This window comes from Mesoplodon mirus (genome assembly GCF_964341445.2).
Source record: "Mesoplodon mirus genome assembly, chromosome: 3".
In the NCBI taxonomy this organism is placed as follows: Eukaryota; Metazoa; Chordata; class Mammalia; order Artiodactyla; family Ziphiidae; genus Mesoplodon; species Mesoplodon mirus.
Genome location: NC_138978.1, coordinates 114,119,025 through 114,136,352, shown reverse-complemented (window position 1 = coordinate 114,136,352; position 17,328 = coordinate 114,119,025). Strand labels below are relative to the sequence as shown.

Here is a 17,328-nt window from a genome sequence, read left to right as displayed (position 1 = left end):
CAGGCTCTGAGTAAGTTAATGAGCTACTAAAAAGACAAGGATAATCAGATCTGAAGTTGGAGTAAAAATTTGAGCATATCAGGGAATATCTCAAATGTGAAGGGTAGAGGCTGGAATCTTGTACTAAACCAGGCAGACTGGTAGTAGAAAGGGCATAAGCCTTGGAATTTTTTTTTAATTGAACTACAGTTGATTTACAATATTATATTAGTTTCTGGTATACAACATAGTGATTCAATATGTTTATAGATTATATGCCATTTAAAGTTATTATGTGGGGCTTCCCTGGTTGCCCAGTGGTTAAGACTCTGCGCTTCCACTGCAGGGGGCACCGGTTAGATCCCTGGTCAGGGAACTAAGATCCCACATGCTGCACCATGCCGCCAAAAGAAAAAAGAAAAAAGAAAAGTTATTACAAAATAATGGCTATCTTGCCCTGTGCTGTATAATATATTCTTTTTTTTTTGCTGTACGCGGGCCTCTCACTGTTGTGGCCTCCCCCGCCGCGGAGCACAGGCTCTGGACGCGCAGGCCTAGCGGCCATGGCTCACAGGCCCAGCCGCTCCGCGGCACGTGGGATCCTCCCAGACCGGGGCACGAACCCGCATTCCCTAGCATTGGCAGGCAGACTCCCAACCACTGCGCCACCAGGGAAGCCCTATTCTTTTTTTTTTTTTTTTTTACAAATTTACTTTTATTTATTTTTGGCTGTTTTGGGTCTTCGTTGCTGCGCGCCGGCTTTCTCTAGTTGTGGTGAGTGGGGGCTACTCTTCATTGCAGTAGCTTCTCTTGTTGAGGAGCATGGGCTCTAGGTGCGCGGGCTTCAGTAGTTGTGGCGTGCGGGCTCAGTAGTTGTGGCTCGCAGGTTTAGTTGCTCTGCGGCATGTGGGATCTTCCCGGACCAGGGCTTGAACCCATGTCCCCTGCATTGGCAGGCGGATTCTTAACCACTGTGCCACCAGGGAAGTCCCTGTACAATATATTCTTGTCACTTATTTATTTTATACATAAGAGTTTGTAACTCTTAATCCCATACCCCTATCTTGCCCCTCTCCCCTTTCCTCTCCCCACTAGTAACCACTAGTTTAGTCTCTATATCTGTGAGTCTGTTTCTGTTTTGTTATATTCATTTATTTGTTTTATTTTTTAGATTCCACATATAAGTGATAACATACAGAATGTGTCTTTCTCTGACTTATTTCACGAAGCATAATGCCGTCTAGGTCCACCCACATTGTTGCAAATGTCAGCATTTCATTCTTTTTTATGGCTGAATAATATTCCATTATCTATACTACATCTTCTTTTTTCCTGCATCTGTTGATGGATACTTAGGTTGCTTCCATATCTTGGCTATGTTAGTAATGCTGCTATGAACATTGGGGTGCATGTATCCGTCAGATTAATGTTTTCATTCTCTTCAAATGTATGCCTAATGGTGGAATTGCTGTATCATAGGGTAGTTCTATTTTTAGTTTTTTGAGGAACCACCTACTGTTCTCCATAGTGGCTGTACCAATTTACATTCCCACCAACAGTGTAGAGAGTTCCCTTTTCTCCACACCCTCTTCAGCATTTATTATTTGTAGACTTTTTGATGATGGCCATTCTGACCAGTATGGGGTGACACCTCATTGTAGTTTTGATTTGCATTTCTCTAATAATTAGCGATGTTGAGCATCTTTTCATGTGCTTTTTGACTGTCTGTATGTCTTCTTTGGAGAAATGTCTATTTAAATCTTCTGCCCATGTTTTGATTGGGTTGTTGTTGTTGTTTTTTTTGATATTGAGCTGTATAAGCTGTTTGTATATGTTGGAAATTGAGCCTTTGTCAGTTGCATCATTTGTAAATATTTTATCCCAGTCTGTAGGTTGTCTTTTCATTTTCTTTATGGTTTCCTTTGCTGTGCAAAAGCTTATAAGTTTGATTAGGTCCCATTTGTTTATTTTTGCTTTTACTTTTTTTGCTTTGGGCGGCTGACCTAAGAATACATTGCTATGATTTATATCTGAGAATATTTTGCCTATGTTCTCTTCTAGGAATTTTATGGTGTCATGTCTTATATTTAAGTCTTTAAGCCATTTTGAGTTTATTTTTGTGTATGCTGTGAGACTGTGTTCTAACTTCATTGAATTGCATGCGACTGTCCTGCTTTCCCAACACCATTTGCTGAAGAGACTGTCTTTTCTCCACTGTATATTCTTGCCTCCTTTATTGAAGACTAATTGACCGTAGGTGTGTGGGTTATTTCTGGGCTCTCTGGTCTGTTCCATTGATCCATATGTTTGTTTTTGTGTCAGTGCCATGCTGTTTTGATTACTGTAGCTTTGAAGTATTGTCAAAAGCTGGAGTTTTGAGAGGAAAAGTAACTGCTAAGTGATAGAATCATTTCTTGAAACATGGCAGACTAGATAATCTGAAAACCCTTTCTCTACAAAGTTCGTAGAAATACTGGGTAAAATATACCAAACTTTTTTTTCAAATAGGTAGTTGAACGTGGATGAAAGGAAAGAAATCTCTAAGTTCCAGAAGTGAAGAGAAAGCTGAAAACCAGTAACCAAGCAATCTGTTTTGCAGGGTCACTTTGGGACAAGAGAAAAGACCTAGAAACTGAGACCCTGCATGGGCACCAAACCCTCAGAAGGCTACACTCTCAGTGAAATGGTGGGATAAAAAGCAGTCCTGTTGACAAAAAGAGATTCATTTATTCACTCACTCATTCAATTCATTTTTGGAAAGCTTGCTATAAGCTAGGCTTATATTCCAGGCACTTGGGATACAGTGACAAAACAAGTACAAATCCCTACCCCTGGGGAATTTATATTCTGGTGGGGAAGAGACAGAAAATAATTAATAAACATATAAATATGATAAAAGGAGATATGTTTATGGAAAAAACAGGACAGGGTAAAGCAGATTAGGAATAACAAGGAAACCATCTGTCTTGGCCTGGACTCTGGAGGGAAAAAAGAATCCTCTCTTGCAAATTCCCAACCACAGATCTGCCTTTAGGAGGTGCTAGCACCGTAACTGACATTAATTATTTTCATGATCTGGGAACACTAAGGCAAGTAACCAACATAAATTGACCCCAGGTTTTTGGTGCCTTACCTCATCATTCTAGGGGTATGGAGAGGTGCTGCTTGACAAAAAGAACATAAAACCCTCCACCCAAGCCGCCAAATTTTCCAGAGATAAAGCCCAGACAAACTTGAGCTCACAATAAAAAATATAAAGCTATTAATGGCAGATTTAAGATCTTAAATCTGCCATTAATGGCAGCAGCATCTGATGCCAAATCCCATGTTTGTAACTCTTATCTGCATGTCCTCTACGCACACACCAGGGCAGGACTCAACTATACCGTCATGGGCAGGACCCACAGCATTTAGGTTCACAGAACCTTAGAGTTGGAAGCAATCCAAGAAATCGCCTACTCCGGTCCCCTAACAATGCAAGACATCTTTCTGTAACATGACACAGGTCAACATCGGCCTCTGCTTGAGTACCTTTAGGGAAGTAGAGCAAATTCCTTCCCTGGATAGTGGGAGGCCTTATTGTAGAGGCAAAACAGTACTACCTAAGGAGACAGACAGGCTCTTTAAGCCTTCTGAGCCAGGAGATCTCAGACAGGGTAATTAACCAGATGAATTTAAGCCTTCTTATCTGTAAAATGGGGATATTGTCTCATAAGATCATGCTGAGTGTTAACAGAATAATAGATATAAAGGCTTACCGGACACACAATAAACAATGTTATTTTCCCTTCTGCATTAACCAGATCAGAGCCACTGATCTGGTAAATCTCATTCAGTTCCACATAACAGGTGGGAAAGAGTTTTGTCATTAAAAAAAAAACAACCAAACAATTGCTCATTTCTATTTAACTTTGAACCAGCACTGTCTCTATATTTCAAGGCCTTTTCTATTCCCAGTTTGAAGGCTTGTGGTTATTTATCCCATCTGGACTGGGGTAAAGGGTGAGTTTGAGAAGTCTCTTGATTGGGGCCTGAGTGTAACCTCCACTGTGAAGGCTGCCTTTTTGTTTTTATGATCCCGTGGCATGTGGGATCTTAGTTCCCCGACCAGGGATTGAACCTGTGCCCCCTGCATTGCAAGCACAGAGTCTTAAACACTGGACCACCAGGGAAGTCCTGCCTTTTCTTTTCTTTTCTTTTTTTTTTTTTCGGTACGCAGGCCTCTCACTATTGTGGCCTCTCCCGTTGCGGAGCACAGGCTCCGGACGCGCAGGCTCAGCGGCCATGGCTCACGGGCCCAGCCACTCCATGGCACATGGTATCTTCCCAGACCGGGGCATGAATCCGTGTCCCTTGCATCGGCAGGCGGACTATCAACCACTGCACCACCAGGGAAGCCCCCTGCCTTTTCTTTTGATCATCCAACTTTTTTCATTTTAGAAGTTTCAAGAGTAAATTCTACTGATTTCGGATCCTTAATTAAAAAATTAAGGCATTATTTAAATGCAATACAATTCATCCATTTTAGGTGTATAGTTTGGTGAAATTTGGTAATCGTAGACAATTGCATAGGCACCCCACACTCAAAATATAGGACAATTCCCTCACCTTCAACTTTTCCCTTTAGGCCTTTGATTTTAAAAGGGACATTGACAAGTTGGCTGGGACCCAGAGCAGGAAGTCTTGAAATCATGACATAGGCAAACCACCTGAAGGAATGAGGGGCATCCATTGCTACCCAGAGAAAAGAAGGCTTATGGGGGATACATCAGCCTTCAAATAGTTGAAGAGCTGCTATGTAGAATAAAGAGTAGACTTAGTGTAGCTCAGAGGGAGCCATCAGGACTCAGGGACAGAAATGAGAGATATTTTGATTCCATATAAAAAAGTTTCTAAAAACAATATTATAACAACTATTTACAGATGATGAAGGTAAGTGAGACAGAGTTAAAAATGAATTCTTCAGCAGAAACTGACACAGCAGTATAAAGCAACTATACTCCAATTAAAAAAAAAAAGAATTCCTGTAGATCAAACACTTGGGAAGTGATGGAGTCAAAATTTGAACCCAGGGCTTCCCTGGTGGCACAGTGGTTGAGAATCTGCCTGCCGATGCAAGGGACACGGGTTCGAGCCCTGGTCCGGGAAGGTCCCACATGCCGCAGAGCAACTAGGCCCGTGAGCCACAACTACTGAGCCTGCGCGTCTGGAGCCTGTGCTCCGCAACAAGAGAAGCCACAGCAATGAGAAGCCCGTGCACCGCAACGAAGAGTGGCCCCCGCTCACCGTAACTAGAGAAAGCCTGCGCGCAACAACAAAGACCCAATGCGGCCAAAAATAAATAAGTAAATAAATTAAAAAAAAATTTGAACCCAAGTGTTCACATCTTTTAAAAATATTTATTTATTTATTTATTTATTTATTTATTTATTTTTGGCCGCATTGGGTCTTTGTTGCTGTGTGCAGGCTTTCTCTAGTTGTGGCGAGCGAGGCCTACTCTTCATTGTGGTGCGCGGGCTTCTCATTGAGGTGACTTCTCTTGTTGTGGAGCATGAGCTCTAGGCATGCGGGCTTCAGTAGTTGTGGCACGTGGGCTCAGTAGTTGTGACTTGCGGGCTCTAGAGCGCAGGCTCAGTAGTTGTGGTGCATGGGCTTAGTTGCTCCGCAGCATGTGGAATCTTCCCGGACCAGGGTTCAAACCCATGTCCCCTGCACTGGCAGGCGGATTCTTAACCACTGTGCCACCAGGGAAGTCCCCAGATGTTCAGATCTTAAATCCAAATTTTTCCCCTTCTACCCTCCACTTTGGAAGATATACAGGAGGCCCAGGAAGTATAGAGTGAAGGTAGAGGTGACCTGGTATGAGTTAGCTGCTCAGATGTTTGTCATTGACCACCATTTACCCCCTGGCTCCAGCCATGCCTTCACCCCAGGGCAGCCAAGACCCAGCAAAGACAAGAGGCCCTTGGAGCATGGGTGGGGGAGGGCAAGGCCACCCTGTCCTCAGCCTGTGGTTCGCTTTGCTTCACTGCTTGGAGCAATCTCTTGCCCTGATTTCCAGTGTGGGCTGAGGATCCAGGTCAGTGAGAAGCCCAGCCCTAGGTTTGCCTGTGTGGGTGCTGCTGACAGGGGTCAGCTGCTCGTGGCTGGGACCGAGCACAGATGCCAGCCCACTGCCCAGGCACTGGCCCAGGAGTTGCGGCAAGTACCTCCACCTGCCCAGCGGGGCTTGCCTGAGAGGTTCTGATTGTGGACGGGGAAGGCAACTGTTGGAGAATAGAGACAGAGCACCCTCCGGTGAGAGAGAGAGAAAGAAAGAGGAGAGAGTGTCTGAGAAGAGGAAGGGAGCTGGGAAATAAGAGCAGGGGCTTTATTGGCTCAACTTCTAGGGAGCATGCAAGTAAGAACTCGCGGGCAGGTGGAGGAGGAGGAAGGATGGGCACGCCAGGGGCTTTGCTCCATTTACTGGGACTCCTTGGCCTGCTGGCCTCCTATTGGGTGGGGGTGACACAGGTACTGCTCCCCAGGAAGACCTCAGGGCTTGAGGATCATCAGGTGATGGTCCTCAGCCCTGCCCTCGCCATGGGGGATGGTGGAGGCTCCAGAGGCTTTGGATGTTGCTTGGGTGTGACTGAGGCATCTGCAGAGGGGAGAGAGCCGAGGAAGGTCCCTCCTCCCTAGCTGGCCTCTCCCTCTCCCCTCTTTTTCTCCAGGAGGGAGGGAGCGGCGGGGCAGGGGTGGGGGCGGCCAGCAGGGCGCCTGGCATCACTAGGTAGGTGGGCCGGAGCATCGGGTCGGGTTTGCTGAGGGTTTTCCAGGTTTGCCCAGCTCAGGGCCCAGCCAGTTGGCAGGAAGCAGGACAGAGGTCACTTGAACTCAGACCACACGTCCCTGTTAAATACATCAGCTTTTAAATCAACCTTTGTTCAAAGTCCAGTGAGTTCCAAGACTAGAGCTCACCAGCAGAGAGAGAATTCCCTGGTGAACCCGGTGGCTCCTCTTCTTCCAGGACCCAGGTAAGAAATGAGTCGGCTTCCCCATGACTGAGGGCACTGACCACCTGGGCCCGAACCCCCTTCTTTTTCCTTTTCCTTTTCTACACAGTAGCTGGCTGTCCAGGGCAGAAGAGAGGCTGGTGGGGAAGGAGCCAGGTGGTGTTGGGATCGAGGTGGAGGGATTCTCCACACTCTGAGGTTCTCTCTGCTTGAGACGCCCCGACCCTGTCAGGCTGGGGTCTGCTTCACAAAGGAATTGGTAAACTGATCCTGAGAAAAAGCTTTCCCAGGGTTGCATGGGGGTTCGATGTGCAGCCAAAGGGAGTGAGACGACAGACTTCACAGGTCGTGGGGAGATTCTCTTTCACAGGACCTTCCCACTGTACAAGGGCTTTGGGTAGTAAAGATTTTCTTCTGGAAGCAGCCCTTAAAGGATACAACCTAACAACTTTCTCACTGGATAATAAAAACATGCATTTCTCCTCTTTTTTTATCACATTATAGCTCTGAGAATTGTGGAGAAACCAGTGGATTTCTAGGTTGGCTGAATTTTAAAACATAGATCCCCAGGCTCTGCCCTTTGGAGTGTCTAGTTCTTTGGGTCTTGTGAGGTCCTGAAAAATCTTTTTTTTTTCCCCCCCAACATCTCCCCCACTCCCTCCCCAGATGATTCTTGTGGGCAGGTAGGTTTGGGAACCACTAGAAGCTTATTTCCTAAGCAGAAGTGGTCAAGGGATTTAAATGTGACTGTCATCTCAGGGCTTCCCAGCTAAGGACACTCCTGATCTGGGCTGGCTCTGCAGGAACACGTTCCTCTTTAATTATAGTCCCTGCAATGTTGCACCCATGAGCTCTCAGTCCCCTTTCCAAAAGTCACAGGGGCTCTTTGTCTCAGGCCACGGTTGTCTAGTCACCTGGAATCACATGTTCTTTCCTGCAGCAAATAACTCAGGGACTTTGAGTTTGTGTGTTATGACAAAGTAAATTGTTTTTATCTTTGACTCTTTTGTTTGTTCTTTGTATCATAAACCATGAAGTGGCTAGTAATGATGTCCTATGTTCATAGACCACTGGCTAGACAGCCGTTTCTCATCCTGGGGAAAGAACTTGGGACTGGAATACAAATAACTTGGGTTTTGATTCAGTTGTTTGTGACGGGCCATTAGACAAGTCGCTTCACCAACCGGAGCCTCAATTTTATTGTCTATCAAAAACTCTCATCTTTTCCCCAAGGCTGTATTGAAAATAAAATTATAAATATGTGTTCATGCATAACCACAAGTGTGCTTACATTTCTTTTTTTTTTAATTTATTTATTTAATTTATTTATTTTTGACTGTGTTGGGTCTTTGTTGCCCTGCGCGGGCTTTCTCTAGTTGCGGTGACTGGGGGCTACTCTTCGTTGCGGTGCATGGTGGCTTTTGTTGCGGAGCGCAGGCTCTAGGTGCACAGACTTCAGTAGTTGTGGCACGTGGGCTCAGTAGCTGTGGCTTGTGGGCTCAGTAGTCGTGGCTCATGGGCTCTAGAGCGCAGGCTCAGTAGTTGTGGTGCACGGGCTTAGTTGCTCTGCGGCATGTGGGATCTTCCTGGACCAGGGATCGAACCCGTATTCCCTGAATTGGCAGGCGGATTCTTAACCACTGCACCACCAGGGAGACCCCTGTGCTTACATTTCAAATGTGTCTTTCCAAGGGCTCTGTGGAACAGTGGGGCAGCCTTGCCGTCAGCTGGGGGATCTTGTCTTTTAATCTCATCGAGCTTCTATTTACTCATTTATCAATAAAGAGTTAAGACTAGATGATCACGAATATCCTTTTCAGCCCACCAAGTACAATGGAACCTGGAGCTTTGAAGGCTGGCTCCCGCTTGTCATTTGGGTAGGTATTAAAATGTTACCTCCCCAGGAATGGCTTTTAAATTTAGCTTCCTCCCTCCACCTCACCACTGCATCTCATCATTTGTAGCCTTTATCATTAGAAGTCATCTTCTTCACTTTTCGTCACCTTTGGCAGACATTAAACTTCAAGAGAGCAGGGGTCTTGTCCTTTGTGTTACCTGCTGTAATACCAGTTCTTAGAACAATACCTGGCATAGAGTAGATGCTTAGCTATTATGATAAATGGAAGTTAGTGTGGCAGGGAGGGAGCTACAGGCATGGAGTCAATATGTTTGGATAAAATGCTCTTATCAAAGACGAGGCTGAAGAACTCTGATAGTCTCTCAGGCACCTAAGGTCCCGAGTCTGATCAAGTGGGAATGGGTGTCTCCGGTCACACCTTGGTTAAATGATTTTCACATTTGTTGCATAGGAGTTTGATGAGAGTAGCAAGGTAGAGCTAGATGTATTTTCCTGGAGATCTCAGCAACTCCTTTCCTTGGCCCTTCATGATAATCTCTTTGCCTGGTGGGTATCATGGCTAAATGATTAAAAATCAGAAACCTGAATTCCAGAGCAGATGTATTCTTCCTCTCTTATTTCCTCATCCATCAAATGGGCATAATAGAACCTAGGTCTTAATGAGGATGAGATTGGAGAAGCTCATAGTGTCTTGTGCACCTTAAGTGCTACTATCCTGATGCTCTTCAGACAGCTTTATGACAGGCATGACCCCAGGGAAGGAAGGAACCCAGTCAGTGGGAAGGAGTTTTGATAAATATGAAAGAGAGCCCCTCGTCAACTCAATGGCAGCTGTGGTCTGAGACGGCCAAGCCTCACAGGACATAAACACTGAAGCTCCTCTGTAGTCTATAGAACTGAGTCTACAGTGCTTCCCAGTCTAACCTGACCTGCTTCTTACTTTCAACATATGCCTATTCTCTGGGCTTTGGTCACCATCCCTGAACATACCTGTGCTACTCCTTTTGCCTGGGATGCCTTCCCCCTCCAAGTCTAACTACTTGGGTTCCCTAACACAGCCCTCAAGGTTGGGAGGCTGGGGGGAGGAACCCAGACCCAACTGGGTTTGAATCCAGGTTCTGTTGCTTATCCAAATAGCTATGGGAAACCAACTTATATTTTCGGGGACTTTTTTTTCTTGTAAAATGGACCATTAAGATTAAATGAGAACTCATAAAAGGTAACCTAGGCTGGCGCTTGGAGCCTAGCAGGAGCTCAACAAATGTGTATAACAATAACAAACATTTTCTTTTCCATATTCCAGCACCCGTGTTTGGTAGTTGTGTCTATAACTTTCTCCACTTCACTCCGGGCTCTGTGAGGGCAGAGCAGTGTCTAATCTGGGTTGAGCCTCGGTAGTACATACTCAATGTAAGTTGTTGATTATATAAATGGTACTTGAAATTTAGAGGCTGGGGTGATTCCTTCAGACTGTGGTGGTTGGGAAAGGATTTGTATTTATATGACCTAAAATTTGAACTGAGCCTTGAATAGGTCTTGAATTCATTCACTTGGAAAAAATGTGACCTACTATAAATAAGTAATCGGAGGGTGAGGGGGCAGGTATTTCAGGCAGAGCATGTGGTGTGAGCGAAGGGCAGGCTGGGTGTGGATGACCACACGTGGGCCAGTTTGGTGTCGCTGGGGAGCAGAGGGGGATGGAGTCGGGCTGGATTATGTTGAGCCTCAAAGCCTGAGAAAGGAGTCTGGACTTTAGGTTCTTAAATATTGTTTTTAGAGACTAACATGGTGAGAATAAGATCAGGAAGTTTGTCTTGGGGCAGTGGCTGGGAGAGCCTAGAGGCTGGATATATAGGAAAAGAGCGAGGGTGCAGAAATGCAAGTTCAAAGGGTTTTGTAAAACAAGACGCCAGTTTTGGGAGATACTCTTGTTCCAGCCAACCCTCGGCTATTTTCAGGTACCAGTTCTATCAGCAGCACAAGGATATCCTTTCTCCGAGGGCACCTCTGTGTCCACACAATATCGGCTTTATCTCTTTCCCAACTTGTAGAACTCTTAGATAAGCAAGTAGAGTGGGGAAGGTCTTGAACTCCAACCAAGAGTCCTACCATATAGGACAAAGTATCATTCATGATGCATGGGTACGGGGAAGCGACATTTAGTACCAGCGGGCCAAATGAACTTCAGGATAAGCAGATTCTATTCCTTATCATAGATGAGAAATAAGAATTACTCACTGGTCCTATGATCACCCTTCTCCATTGGAACACATTTCATTAATTTCCCACACTTGAAATCTATGGCTACCTAAGACCAAACAGTAGCCATTTTGGAGCCCCACTTATTTTTCTATTTTTGACACTAATCATTTAAAATTAATAAACTTGAGTGTTTGAATTTCCACACCTCTTGCTTTTTAAAAATATTTATTTATTTATTTATTGGCTGCATCAGGTCTTAGTTGCAGCATGTGGGATCTTTCTTTGTAGCGCATGGGCTCTTCACTTCGTTGTGGTACATGCGTGAGCTTCTCTCTAGTTGTGGCACGTGGGCTTAGTTGCCCTGTAGCACGTAGGATCTTAGTTCCCAGACCAGGGATCGAACCAGCATCCCCTGCATTGCAAGATGGATTCTTAACCACTGGACCACCAGGGAAATCCCCCACACCTCTTGCTTTTCAAAGGAGGAATCCAGGTGGCTTAAATATAATCTGCAGCAAAGATATTGGATCTGCTCTAGGTAAAATATTTTTGAAGAAGGATGAAATTGAATTGCATTTATCTCCTCCTAGCTCAAGACATCTGTCAACGCCAGCTGAGATATACTAGGATTTCTTTTATGCTGTTGGAAGAAACAGTATGTCCCGAGGCTCTGAGGCAGGCTTTGATAGAAGGCAGACATTCCTGGCCCAGGGCTGGAACCTCTTGATTAGGGCTGATGGTTGTAGGGAATTCACCATCTACAGTTGCTGACTTAACATCACCAGTCTCCACCGGTTGTATTTTTCCAACAAAAGTCTAGTGATTTCTTTGTCTTACTTATGACATGGATGCATGTAAATGCGAAGAGGCAGCATTTCTCACAAGGGCACGATGTGCAGACATGCCTGGTCAAGCTTCCTCCTTGCTGAAGTTCAAAGTGTTTTATAAACCAGCATGGAGTTTAGTGCAAAGTGAGTCACATTCAAGTTGAATGTTCCCCGAGAGTTCCTGCCCTCTCTTCCCCTCATGCCTCAATGAAACAGAAATAATTTACTCTATGGTTACATCCTAGGTTATACAAATATCCTCCCCCAGTTGCAGTAACTAGGATAAACATTATTCCCCACTGTCTTGCTAAGTTTTCACTGTTTAGTTTTTCATGGCTCAGGTGTTGGTTACATAAGAGCCTTGTGAGGAGAGGCTATGTTTTCTTTGTGGTCTGATAATGACTGCACCATTGATTCCTAACTATTAGATAAGATGGTGGTGGGTCCAGAGTACTCGTGACTAACAGTTGTAGGGTTACTGTATTTATAGAATGATCCACTACATCCTGGATTTTGGGAGACAAAGAAGACAATATTGGGGCATTTTCTTTCCTGACGGTAGTCATTGCACCTGGCTGTCACTGAAGACAGTGCCCTTCTGATTTTCCCTCTTTAAGAAGAATGCTGTTTATCCCACATCCTTTCTCTAATCTTTTGGAAATCCAGTGATGTTGTCTGGTGAGTGAACCTGTTCACTCGTCACTCCCCGGTGACCATGATCCACCCATACATCCGCATATCGGGTGATGCTTCCCTCACTCCATCCTCTCCACCCTTTTCTGTTCCTTGGGCCCCTTGGCTGGTGTATCTTGTACTCACATCTGTTAGAGCTCATCTGCTCCAGGTGTTGGGACTCTCTGGTCTGCTTAGTTCTGTAAAAGCTCCCTGGAATCTTATACCTCCTTGATATATGGCATTTGGTTCTATTTTTGTAATTCCCTAGCTTTCAGACTTACATGATACTTCTGGGTTTAGGGAAATCTGAGTTTATTATTTGAGCTTGATTTCATGGAGAACAAAATCTCAGCCCTGACTTTTCAGCAGCTAAAACTAACGTTGCAGAGGTGGTCCAGAGTGAGGAGATAGAGAATCCCTGACCTGACAATCAAGATTCCTGCCCATCCCTAGTGCATCACTCAATCTCTTGACTGCTTCAAAAGGAAAATCAGGAACATTGCTCAAATGTCCTCACAGGAAATGGGATTCCCATTGACTCAGGACCCTCACCAGAGAGCAGGGAAGATGGGGCACCTGGAGTGGGCTTCTCTGCTCCAGATGCTATGCTTGGATTGCTTTACATGATCCATCTTCAGTAATCTTTGCTGGGTTCATATGCATTTCCTATTTTAGGTGTATTTCTATCTCCAGCTCAGAATTAAGGAAGTCACGCATGTTCTCACGGCTGGCAAGTGGTGACACCGGAATTCAAAAGTGGGTTTGGCTTTAAAACTCTTGTTCTTTCTAACGTATTTACCCAGACTAGAATGCTGAGGGAGGATGGAAATAAAAATACAAACTCCCTTCACATCAGCTGCATACCTATATGGCCACTTTAGACTTTTTGTTAACTGGAAACTACTCTGTTCTAGACATCGTTTAAGAAGACTTTTCCTGTGTCAACCCCTTAATTTTCAAAACTGCTCCCTCAGCTCCTTCTTCTTCCCTCTCCCCATTCATCCTGCCCAGCCAGTCCCTGGAGCACTTCATCTTTCCCAGGGGACACTTGTGGCTTCTCGTCCTCGAAATTCACACGGGCCCCACTGTCTCACATTCTAATGAGTTCTGGTCTCATCGTGAACATAGAAACCCTCACCTCCTAGCCTTCTGGTTTTTTTTTTTTTTTTTGCGGTCCGCGGGCCTCTCACTGTTGTGGCCTCTCCCGTTGCAGAGCACAGGCTCCGGATGCGCAGGCTCAGCGGCCATGGCTCACGGGCCCAGCCGCTCCATGGCACGTGGGATCTTCCCAGACCGGGGCACGAACCCGTGTCCCCTGCATCAGACTCCCAACCACTGTGCCACCAGGGAAGCCCCTTGTCTTCCTCTTTATCTCATTTTTTCCACTTCTCTCCTGCCTCGGTAGAGGTATTCCACCTCATCAAGGCCAAACCCATTTGCTGTGCTCTCCATATCATCCCTTGATATACAAACATTAAAAATAAAACCATCCACCAACCCTGCTTTCCCCTTAAGCTGCTATCCCAACTCTCTCATTTATCTGTTTCAAGATGTAACTTTATTCACGGCCTCTGTTAATTTACTAGTATTCACTTCCTTCTTAGTCCCTTATCTGTCCTGAACTTGCATTTCCTAAACTTAGCGGCATTTTCTGTTTTCATTCTCTTTACCTCTTAGCATCATTTTGCATTGTTAACTATCCTGTCTTGAAATTCTTCTTTTACCTTGGACTGTAAAATCTTGGGCTTCTGATCATTCCTTCTCAGCTTCATCTTCTTGTCGCCTAGATGTCGGTATCATGCAAGGCTTTATCCTCGGCTCTCTTCCTTTCATGTTCTCACTCCCTTGCATCACCGATCACTGCCATGAGGACTCTAGTCCCTCATCTCCTGAGCTCCAGGCCCACACTTCTGTCTACCTGCAGGATGTTCTGCCAAGTCCTCTCATGTAAAACTACCTCAAACTGACTTTGCCATCTCATTCCTCATAACTACACCATTTTTTTAAATTTAATTTTTAATATTTTAAATTTATTTTAATGTTTATTTATTTATTCATTCATTCATTCATTTTAGCCGCACTGGGTTGTTGTTGTGGCATGCGGGATCTTTTAGTTGCAGTATGTGGATTTCTTAGTTGTGGCATATATGTGAGATCTAGTTCCCTGACTAGGGATCGAACCCAGGCCCCCTGCATTGGGAGCATGGAGTCTTACCCACTGGTCCACCAGGGAAGTCCCAGCACCATCTTTTATCTTTTTATTTTTGTTTATTCATTTATTTATTTATGGCTGCGTTGGGTCTTTGTTGTTGCATGAGGGCTTTCTCTAGTTGCAGCTAGCAGGGGCTACTCTTTGTTGCAGTGTGCGGGCTTCTCATTGCTGCGGCTTCTCTTGTTGTGGAGCATGGGCTCTAGGCGCGCGGCCTTCAGTAGTTGTGGCACATGGGCTCAGCAGTTGTGGCTCGTGGGCTGTAGAGCACAGGCTCAGCAGTTGTGGCTCGTGGGCTGTAGAGCACAGGCTCAATAGTTGTGGCTCATGGGCTTAGCTGCTTCGCGGCATGTGGGATCTTCCCGGACCAGGGATGGAATCCGTGTGCCCTGCGTTGGCAGGTGGATTCTTAACCACTGCACCACCAGGGAAGTCTCCTGTATCATCTTTTAATGGTACAACTTTTATGCCAGTCACCAAGGCATGAACTTGTGGGGTTTTGTTTTTTGGGTTTTTTTTTTTTACCTCTTCCTTTCTAACACCCAGCCCAAGTGGGCAGCATTACTTGGAAGATGTATTAAGTCTTGAGCTGCTGTAGCAGAATACCACGTGACAGAATAACAGAAGCCCATGTGGCTTAAACAGAAATTTATTTCTTCACAGTTCTAAAGGCTAGGAGTCCAAGATCAAAGTGCCAGCATTGTTGGTTTCCCCTGAGGCCTCTCTCCTTGGTTTGCAGATGGTGGCCTTCTTACTGTGTCTTCACATGGCCTCTTCTCCGTGTACATGCACTTCTGTGTCTTCTTATAAAGATGCCAGACCCCACCTTTGTGACCTTATTTAGCCTTAATTATCTCTTTATAAGGCTCTATCTCCAAACAGTCATAAGGCTTCAACATAGGAATTGTGGGAGTGACGAAACTGATTCCATACAGAAGGGGAGTCTAAGAAAGTTATCAAGGGTGGTTAGTAGAAAAAACTGAGCAAGGGTAATAAATCCAGGGAAAGTATACCACTTATGGGGAAACAGACAGAATGAAAAGATGGCCGCAGAATTAGGGCGTCCTGGCAACTCAGAGCTGAGAGGAGCCGAAAGCACAGCTACGTTCCCGTTGAGTGGTGCCCTTAGAAGACTGAAGTGTGCATGTGCCACTCTGTGCAACGAGGCCTCGTGAACCCACAGCAAAACTGTGTGTGAGTGAGGTGAGCAGTAATTAGGGAGAGGAATAGGGACCTCTTGTATTTCCTGGACACTAGCCACGGTCAGTGTAAATAAATATTTTGGACATCTGTGTTGTACCTGTCCTGTCTGAGGCCATCTCTGCATGGAGAAATCTGAGAGGACAGGATTGAAGAGTTAATACCATATGTCACTCAGTCCTCTCTGTAGTTCCTCCATCTCTGTCACCTCCTTTCTATTCTCACAGCTACCAGCTGGGGCAGGTCTTCGTTGCATGTGAGGAGGACTATTACAAGAGCCTCTTTCTTGACTTACCTCCAGTACGTCTTTGCTTCAGGCCATTCCTCTTGGAGCCCAACTCTGATCCTGTCATTCCTCTGCTTATAACCTTTGCGTGGTCCCTGACCACCAAACTAAGGCCAGATCCCTTGGGCTGGTATTCGAGGCCTTTACAGTCTAACTTGTCATCCATGACAGAAGGACATCTTGGTTGTCCTCCTGTTGGCTCTTCTTCAGTCATGTTGAGTTTTAGCTCTTCTTTGACCATACCCAAGAACTTTCCCACTTCCATGCCTGAGGTCCACACTATTCTTCGTGGCTAGAATGTTCCTACTTCTGTACCTGTTGAAATCCTACCTATGTGTTGTCAATGTCTAAATCAAATCCTACCTAATTAGTGAAGCTTTCCTTAATTTGTCCCATGTTGTAGGTCTCATGGCATTTATACTCTGCTCATAGTGGTAGCTATTTTTGTACTAAAACTTTTCCTTCACCCCCATTTAACTATAAAGTCCTTGAGGATAGAGCTGTTGTTTTACTTTATTCCATCAACCACTTAATGGTGTTCTGCGTATAAGTGTGAGGCAAATATTTGTGGCATGGACAAATGAAATCACATTTGGGGTAATACGTCTTCTTGATGTTCAGTAGAATTTTGAGGGACCTGTGTGCATGATCCTAAACAAGCTGCACCCACTCCCTAATTGGAGAATCTGATTGGCCTCAGACAGGAATGGAGCTTGGGTTTCCAACCATAGCATGATGGAGGAGGAGAAATGGCCTCAGCTCTTAGGGTGATTAGGTTTGCTGGCCAGGGAAGGGCCCCCTCAGACTTAATTCCTTGGACAAAGAGCCCATGGGAGCTGTTAAAGGTTGTTTCCAGCTGCTGGATTCTGTTTCCTGGCTCAGAACTAGAACGTGGGGAGGGAGGCAGGGTCACAGCCTTTAGGTTGCCACACACTTCCATGCTGTTGGCCGGGCAGGACTGTGGGCAGAGCTGGATCCTGAGGGCCTCTCCTAACCAGGCTGCCACCTTGGCTTCTCAAGTTGAGTAAAGGTGAGCTCAAGATAGCCATTAATCTTTCACCCAACCTTGACATTCTTCTCTGACCCATGAGGGTGTT

General features: G+C 45.3%; 1 protein-coding gene across 1 annotated transcript in view; it reads left to right on the top strand.

Annotated features, from left to right (window-relative positions):
* The first annotated feature begins 6,917 nt into the window (after positions 1–6,917).
* PDZK1 (PDZ domain containing 1) overlaps positions 6,918–17,328 on the top strand; it is a 32,481-nt gene continuing 22,070 nt past the window's right edge. The window contains exon 1 of the mRNA XM_082612691.1: positions 6,918–6,995. The gene's annotated coding sequence lies outside the window, so the exon portion shown is untranslated. The remainder of the gene's footprint in view (positions 6,996–17,328) is intronic.